The sequence below is a fragment of the Gossypium hirsutum genome, chromosome A10 (assembly GCF_007990345.1).
Source record: "Gossypium hirsutum isolate 1008001.06 chromosome A10, Gossypium_hirsutum_v2.1, whole genome shotgun sequence".
Taxonomy (NCBI): domain Eukaryota; kingdom Viridiplantae; phylum Streptophyta; class Magnoliopsida; order Malvales; family Malvaceae; genus Gossypium; species Gossypium hirsutum.
Window position 1 is genome coordinate 94,822,223 of NC_053433.1, and position 9,014 is coordinate 94,831,236.

General features: G+C 35.4%; 1 non-coding gene across 1 annotated transcript; it reads right to left on the bottom strand.

Annotated features, from left to right (window-relative positions):
* Window positions 1–4,555: 4,555 nt before the first annotated feature.
* On the bottom strand, window positions 4,556–4,662 carry LOC121208626 (small nucleolar RNA R71). The gene has a single exon (XR_005903756.1). It is a non-coding gene; the product is annotated as a small nucleolar RNA R71 (small nucleolar RNA).
* Between the last annotated feature and the right edge of the window lie 4,352 nt (window positions 4,663–9,014).

A 9,014-nucleotide genomic window follows, 5' to 3' on the forward strand; every position in this document is an offset into this window, starting at 1 on the left:
ATCAACTACACCCAGAAAATCTGCAGAGTTTCCTAAGATACTCAGGGAGTTTTCATTATGTGCATAAATTCTTATTTACCCAAAAATTTAAGAGTTCTGTGAATACCGCGGTATAGAATCTCACTAAGTTCATCTGAACTTACAAATGTACTGTCTTGCATGCAGGGTTAATGGATGACTCAAGGATCGTGTGGAGGGATCAAGCCAGACGTCGCCAAGTCTATGTGAATGGTGGTAGTTGTTTAATGCATATAAAGGGGAAAACTTAAAGGCCATGCCTCAGGGATTAATTAAGTGTATCCGTATAAAGTCTTAAGTTTCAAGTTATTATAAATAATTATTCACGCTTAATAAGGTAGAGTGATTATAAGAACTTAGTACTTGTATGATATAGAATATAATGGAAGTTTAAACTTTTGAAATCTACTGCTATCAAGGGAATTGAATAAAGTTGAATAGTAAGAAAAGTGGGTGTATAATTTGGTATCGTTTAAGTCAGTAAGTAAATCAGGTTAGAAATTCTGTTAAGTAATTTGGGTTACTTGTGACACTTGGTACCTGGACCCGACGATCAGTCAGGTATGGGGTGTTACACTATCACTTCAACCAAGATCCTACTAACTCTTCTTATACATGGCACTGGTAGGTTTCAAATCAAACCAACTAAAAGCGAAAAGCACAAGTTTCTCTGAAATTTTTAATATTGCTATTCTAACGAAAAGTAGTGGAAATTTATTTTAAGAATAAATAATATTTTCTGAGAATTGTAATTCTACTAGTTTCTATCTAATCTACCACAATTAATTGTGGCAAATTAAGGTTTTCCTAGCAGTTAACGAGCTTATTTTCTAGTGTTTTATATGTTTTTATTTTGTTTTGGATTTTTTTTTATCTTAGGTTTAATTTAAGCAAAGTAAGCATTTTTACGCAATCTTGAGAAATGTCATGACCTAATGGACCATATGGGCCTAGGGATGATTTAACAGCTCTATTTAGTGTGTAGGACTTTGTTTGCCGGCCTAGAAGATGCAGGACGACTATAGCGTCATGACACCGAGGAATGGTGTCACAACACCAGACTTCGAAGCCACATTATTCCCATTCAAAATGTAGTTTTGCAACACTAGATGTGTGACTAGTTAATAGATGAATTAGAGTGTAAATTCGAGTTAGTTGGTTTAAGTTATGTGTGATTAAACCATAGAAAGTGACAACGCTAGGAAGTAATTTAGGGTAAACGAGATCGAGAGATAAGTTTACTGAAAAAATCATAATTTATCTCGATCAAGAAAGTGAGGTCAAGAGATAAGCGTGTATTGGTTGATTAGTTAATTAGTTAGAGGCCAAGAGGTAATAATTGGTTAATAAATAGCTAAATTGATAAAATCTGAGTTTTGAAGTTAATTAGGAACACTAAAGTGAGTTAATCTTCTTTCTATTTAATTGGAATTAATTTCGATTGTTATTTGGTTGTCTTCATTTTAGATCATTTATGTTATTTTGGTGAATCAATTTGAATTTTTTATTCATAATATTATTTTTAGTGTAGTAATATTTAGCCCTGTTAGTGTAGAAAATTAATTTAAGTTTAACTCAACCTCTCTTGGGTATGAACCTCATAATGTTTCGTGGAGTGTTTTGTTGTAACATTCTTTACTATATTACAATTTGACCCATATACTTGTGGACACTGCTGCTTAATCATATATATTTGCTTCAGTATCTCCAGTCAAGACGTCCTTACGTCTGACGGCAATCACTATCTAAAAGAGATCTACTTTCCCAATAAAAGTAAGGAAAATACTTCTAGTTTTGTGTTTGATTCATTTTGTTCGAGCCCATACTCAAAGCAATTCGTGGTTTGAGAATAGCGAAGAAGATCGTTTAGTTGAAAGCCAAGAATGATAAGGATTTGCCTATATGAAAACACGAGTACGAATTCAGTCTAGGTTTATTGCTATAAATATCACAAACTAGGTCAATTTTCAAAATTTTAATTTTCATACCCTTTTTAACTCAAATTCATGCAATTTCGGTAAAATTCTTGTCGAAAAATATATAATTTTTATAAAATAATTAAATTGTACTTAAATTATTAACATGTTGAATTTTTAATTAATTTTACAGTAAATTTTGATAATTTTGATCATTTTCGACAAATTCACACAAAGGGCGAAAAACGGCTTGACAGAACTACTAGAAGCACAAAATCGAAAAGCGATTTTGAATCATCGAGGTGAGCTAATTTTTCAGCCGAAGATGATCCAAATTATGAATATTAATTCATAATATAAATAATTTTAATTTTAATCCAATTTAATTTGGGTTAAATAAATTATTGTTAATTAATTATGAAAAGAGGCTCAATTGAGCTGAACCAACAAAACCGATCCAACCGAGCACTGGGCAGCCCAAAACCGTCCCACATGCAAACCCAATCAGCTTATTTGGCAGATTATCCAGCTTGAAAAATAGCCCTCAAAGACTCCTTCAATTTGCATTCAAACCCTCCACTATTTATGTCTTTCTAGATTTGCCCCTACCTTAAAATTGCAAGTTTGAAACCTTCAAACTTGCCACATGTGTGGCCATCCATGGGGGGACTCTATGGCTGCTATTTTTTATATTCGTAGCCACCTTCTCAACCCATAAATACCCCCTTGGCTGCTCACTTCAAACACTTTTCAAAACCATTCATTCTTCACTTCTCTTTCACTTTTCTCTCTTCATTGTTCTTCATTTCCTTCCCCATTCGCTTACCAATTTCACCTCTTGAAAAAGAGTCCTTCAACCACCATTTGGAGTAGCATTCAAGTGTTCGTGAAAGCCTTGGTTCAACAAGAACAAGTGGAGAAGGAGGAGCGGAGCAAACTAGTCAAGCCTCAGAGAAACACTGGATTTGATTCTTGTTCCTTATCCTTTTAATTTTATTTTTGTTGTTATGAAAATCTCTATGAGTATTTGTGATGTTGATATGTATAATTTAATTAATATGGCTTAAATTTAATTCGTGTTAGGCTAATTGCATTTCGTCTACTTGAGTTATTAAAATTCTGCTTGTGTTGTTATAGGCCTCGGTAAGATGTTTGATTAAGTAAAACCATGACTAAGTTATTCTTGCATTACAATTGTAAGGTAACTAATGAATTAATTATTTAAACAGATTGAAATTGTAATTAATTGAAATGATACTTAATCAGTGCATGTTTAATCATCTAAGGTAGCTGAGGGTTAAATTATCAATGGTATCTAACGATACATTAGTCTTGCATAACTTGCAAGATTATTGTGATTAAACTATTTCAAGGTAGAAATGCATTGTTACCTCACGTAATCTTTTATGTGCTTATGAGATTAAATTAATTGTTTGAATTGGCATAGAGATATGTACAAGAGATTATTTTAATTTCATAAGTATGTATGTGTATTAACACATTTTCTTATTAAAATTTGTTTAATCGGTTGAATTAACATAGAGATACAGTCAAGAGATAAATGGATTTTGGTAGGTAAGTATGTTAATAAGTTAGTAAATTAGGGGTTGCCGTGAATTTATTCGTAACAACATAAACATGAGTTTAATAATTCTAAGTTAAGAAATGTAGTTAATCTAGCATAATTATGTCATCTTGATTAAAATCATCTTTTGAAATCGTACATTGGAACTTTTGTTTTATTTTTATTTTTATTTATTTTACTTAGTATCCTAGTTTTTAATCACCTCTTCAAATCAAAATATTTTTCTTCACCAAAGTGGTTTTAAATTTGCATTCATAAATAATTATTTTCACAATCCCTGTGGATACGATAACTTGACATTTACTTGTCACTTTATTACTTGTTGCGATTATGTACACTTGCACATTTCCGTCGTTCCAAGTTTTTGGCGCCGTTGCCAAGGACTATTTTCAAAAGTCATTATTTGTGAATTTTTTAATTTTTCATTTTGGTTTATTTGTTTTTCTGATTAATTTTAACTTAATTAATTTTCTGTGTTTGTTTCAGGTGTTTATGAGTATTGATCAAATTATCAATTTACTCCCTGTAGACCCTGAGATTGAAAGAACTTTTCGACAACGAATGAGACAAGCAAGTCAAAGAAGGACTAAAGAGATGAACTACGAAAATCCAAATCAAGGAATAAAGCAAACCCTGTTTAAAATCCTATCTTTATTGCTGATGATAGGGACAGAGCTTTAAGACAGTATGTCATGCGAGTGTTTCATGATCTTAATTTGGGTATTAAGAGACCCAAAATCGAGGCACAACAGTTCGAGATGAAGCCAGTCATGTTTCAGATGCTTCAGATAGTGGGCCAATTCAGTGGAATTCCTACCAAAGATCCTCATCTTCACTTAAGATTGTTTACGAAGGTGAGCGATTATTTCAAGTTAGCTGGAGTACTCAAAGATGCACTATGATTGAAGTTATTCCCATATTCACTAAGGGATAGAGCTCGAGCCTGGTAATCTCATTGCCACCAAATTCCATTTCCACATGGCAAGAGTTAGCAAAAAAATTCCTCATGAAGCATTTCTCGCCTAGCAAGAGTGCTAAGTTGAGGAATGAAATCACTGCTTTCCAACAAATGGATGATGAGTCCTTGTATGAGGCATGGGAAAGGTACAAAGAATTATTACGAAAGTGCCCTCATCATGGAATCCCTTATTACATCCAACTTGAGACATTTTATAATGGTCTAAATGCTCACACGTGGATGGTAGTGGATGCTTCAGCTAACGATGCTCTCATTTCTAAGTCTTATAACGAGGCTTATGAAATCATAGAGAGGATTGCCAACAACAATTATCAATGGCCAACTAATCGAGCAGTGTCAAGAAGATGAGTCGCTGGAATACATGAAGTGGATCTACACACTTCACTTGCATATCAGGTATCTTCGATTTTCTCAATGCTTAAAAATTTTACCACTAATGGGTTTAATAGTTTTGCAGCTCAGCCATCCAATCAATTTGAAAGCATAGCCTGTGCCTACTATAGGGAAGGAAATTTGTTTTGAAGAATGCCTATAGAACCCAGAAACTGTGTATTACATAGGTAACCAGAACCAAAATCGAGGAAAGCAATGACTGCAATCTAATTTTTATAACTCATCATAGCGAAACCACCCGAATTTTTCCTGGAGTAACCAAGGGGCTGGAACCAGTAACACTTATGCATAACCTAGACTGACCCAGCCACCTGTTTTTCATCAACAAGTTTAAAAACGAACCTAAGCTGAACCTTCCAATAGCCTAGAGAAACTATTGAAGGCATATATGGAAAAAAAATGACACCACTCTAAGGAATTTAGAGAATCAAGTGGGTCAACTTGCTACTAAACTTAAGAACCGGCCACAAGGTGCTTTACTTAATGATACAGAGAATCTAAGGAATCCCGAGAAGGAGCATTGCAAAGCGTTGAAATTAAGGAGCAGAAAGACATTAAAGCCCAACACTATCAAAGTTGAAGAGGAACCAGCTGGTGTCCAAGACTCAATGGAAGTTCAATCGAGCATTGAGATTCCAGTTTCACCAGAACCAGAATCTGCAAAACCCGATAAGGTAATTTCTAAACCAATCAATTTTGATAAACTAATTACTTCGTTAGATGCAGAGTTGCCACAAAAGAGGAATCTACCAGTTCCAGTAAAGAAGCCTCCACCACCCTACCCTCAAAGACTTCAGAAGCAGAAGCAGGAAGTCCAATTCAAGAAGTTTCTAGACCTACTCAAGCAACTTCATATCAACATCCCGTTGGTTGAAGCACCTGAACAAATGCCAAACAACGTCAAATTCATAAAGGATATCCTATCTAAAAAACAAAGACTAGGAGAATTTGAGACTGTAGCCCTGATGAAGGAATGCAGTGCATATCTTCAAGACAAACTACCTCCGAAGTTAAAAGATTTTGGATGTTTTACCATACCTTGCAACATTGGAGCAACTTATTGTGGTAAGGCACTATGTGATTTGGGTGCGAGTATCAACTTGATGCCCATGTCTATGTTTAAGAGGTTGGAGATAGGTAAATTTAGACCTACTACAGTTACACTTCAATTAGCAAATCAATCCTTAGCACATCCAGAAGGAAAAAATCAAGGACATATTGGTACGTGTAGACAAATATATTTTTCCTATTGACTTTGTTACTCTAGACTTTTAAGTAGATAAAGAAGTGTCAATCATCCGAGGAAGGCCTTTCCCAGCAACTGAAAAGACCCTTATCGAAGTGCAAAAGGGCTAGCTTACTATGCGAGTTCAAGACGATCAAGTAACATTTAATGTTTTCAAGTCTATACGATTTCCTGACATATTTGATGATTGTTGTGCAGTGTCTGATTTAGAGGAATTTATCATGGGAAGGGAACTTAACTTTGTTGAGGACCTATTGGAGAAAATTTGGACATCAGACCCTCAAGTGATGAAGAGGAAGATGAACAGTTAGCTTTGCTAGAAGCTAATCAAAGGGGATTTAATTTGCAATCCTACTTTGAATTTTTAGAGTTAGAGAATAGGGATTATGCCCAACCAAAAGCACCAATCGAGAAGCCACCTAAATTAAAACTGAAGGTACTTCCCTCACATTTAAAATATGTTTATTTGGGAAACACTTCTACTTTGCCTGTGTTGTTTTAGCAGAATTGACCGTTAAGCAAGAAGAGAAACTCATCCTAGTATTGAAACAATTTAAGAAGGCTACCGGATGGACCATAGTCGATATTTACGGCAATAGTCCATCTGTATGCATACACGAGATCATCTTAGAAGATCGTGAGAAAGGGACAATTGATGAACAACAAAAACTGAACCCCATCATGAAGGACGTGGTAAAGAAAGAAATAATCAAGTGGTTAGATGCAGGTATAATTTAACTCATCTCAAATAGTTCATGGGTAAGTCCAGTCCAATACGTGCCAAAGAAATGAGGTATTACAGTCGTAGAGAATGAAAACAACGAGCTAATACCAACTAGAATGGTTACGGGATGGAGAATTTACATCGATTATCGGAAGCTGAACAAGGTGACTAGAAAATATCACTTTCCTTCGCCGTTCTTGAACCAGATACTGGAAAGACTCGCAGGGTGAGACTATTACTATTTTCTCGATGGATATTCGAGGTATAATCAAATTAAAGTAGCATCAGAGGATCAACACAAGACAACATTCACCTGCCTGTACAGTACATTTGCATTTAGACACATGTCATTTGGTTTATGTAATGCACCTGCTACATTTCAAAGATGTGTGATGTCGATTTTTACTGATATGGTTGAGAAACATATGAAAGTGTTTATGGATGATTTTTCAGTATCCGGAGATACATATAATGATTGCCTAGCCAATCTGGCCAAGGTACTAAGGCAATGTGAAGAAACAAACATCGTACTCAGCTGGGAAAACTGTCATTTTATGGTCCAAGAAAGTATTGTTCTAGGGCATCGGATAACGAAACATGGAATCGTGGTAGATAAAAAAGGTAGATGTTATTAAGAAATTCCCACCTCCAACATCTATAAAAAGTGTTAGGAGCTTTTTGGGCCGTGCCGGTTTCTATCAGAGATTTATCAAGGATTTCTCCATAATTACTAAACCTTTATGCAAATTAGTGGAGAAGGACAAGATGTTCAAATTCAATGAGGAGTGTTTAAAAGCCTTCAATGATTGAAAATCCGGTTAGTTTTAGCACCCATAATAGTCACATCAGACTGGGATTTTCTATTTGAATTGATGTGTGATGCAAGTTACTTCGTGATAGGAGTTATGATGGACCAGCGAAGGAACAAAGTTTTTCATCCCATCTACTATGTAAGTCAGACTCTAACATGAGCTCAATTGAATTATACGGTAACAGAGAAAGAGTTACTTGCTATTGTGTTTGCTTTTGACAAGTTTTGATCATCTCTTATAGGTACCACAGTAACTGTCTATATGGACCATTCGGCAATTAAGTATTTACCTGCCAAGAAAGACACTAAGCCAAGATTGATCCAATGGGTACTTCTATTTCTAGAGTTCGATCTAGAAATTCAAGATCAAAAGGGAGTAGAAAACCAAGTAGCAAACCACTTGTCCAGATTGGAGCTGCAAGAAGGGAATTCTCCACTTACACCCATTTAGAAGACATTCCCAAATGAACACATACTGAAAGTAAATCATGTCCATAATACCACTTGGTTTGCTGATATTACTAACTATTTAGCTTATGGTTTGATGCCGATTGATAAGACGTATCATCAAAAGAAAAAGTTTCTTCACGATGTGAAGTACTATTTCTGGGAATAGCCATACTTATTTAAAAAGTGTACAGATCAAATGATCAGGAGATACGTGGCAGAAGATGAAGTACGTAAGATTCTATATCATTGCCACTCAGCTTTGAGTGGAGGAAAGTTCAGAGGTACACATACTGTGGCCAAGGTATTGCAAGCCAAATTCTTTTGCCAACGCTATTCAAAGACGCGTATGCTTACGTAAAGAGCTATGATCGATGTCAAAGGTTTGGAAACGTTACCAACAAAAATGAGATGCCACGAACAAATATCATTGAGGTAGAATTATTCGATGTTTGGGGTATTGACTTTCTCGATCCTTTCCCTCCATCTTCTGGTCACAAGTACATATTAGTAGCATTAGACTACATGTTTAAGTGGGTTGAGGTCGGCATATCCGATGAATGATGCTAAGGTTGTGATGAAGTTTTTGCAGAAGTATGTGCTCACAAGGTTTGGAACCCCGAGAGCTATCATAAGTGATGAAGGGTCCCATGTTATGAACAAATAGTTGAAATGGTTACTCGACAAGCATGGAGTAAAGCACAAGGTTGCCACAGCTTACCATCCGTAAACGAATGGGCAAGCTGAACTGGAAAACAAAAAGATCAAAGGCATACTTGAGAAGGTAGTTCACCCGAACCGACAAGATTGGTCCAAAAGATTAGATAATGCTTTATGGGCCTACAGGACAGCATACAAGACACGTTTAGGAATGTCACCTTATAGGTTGGTCTTT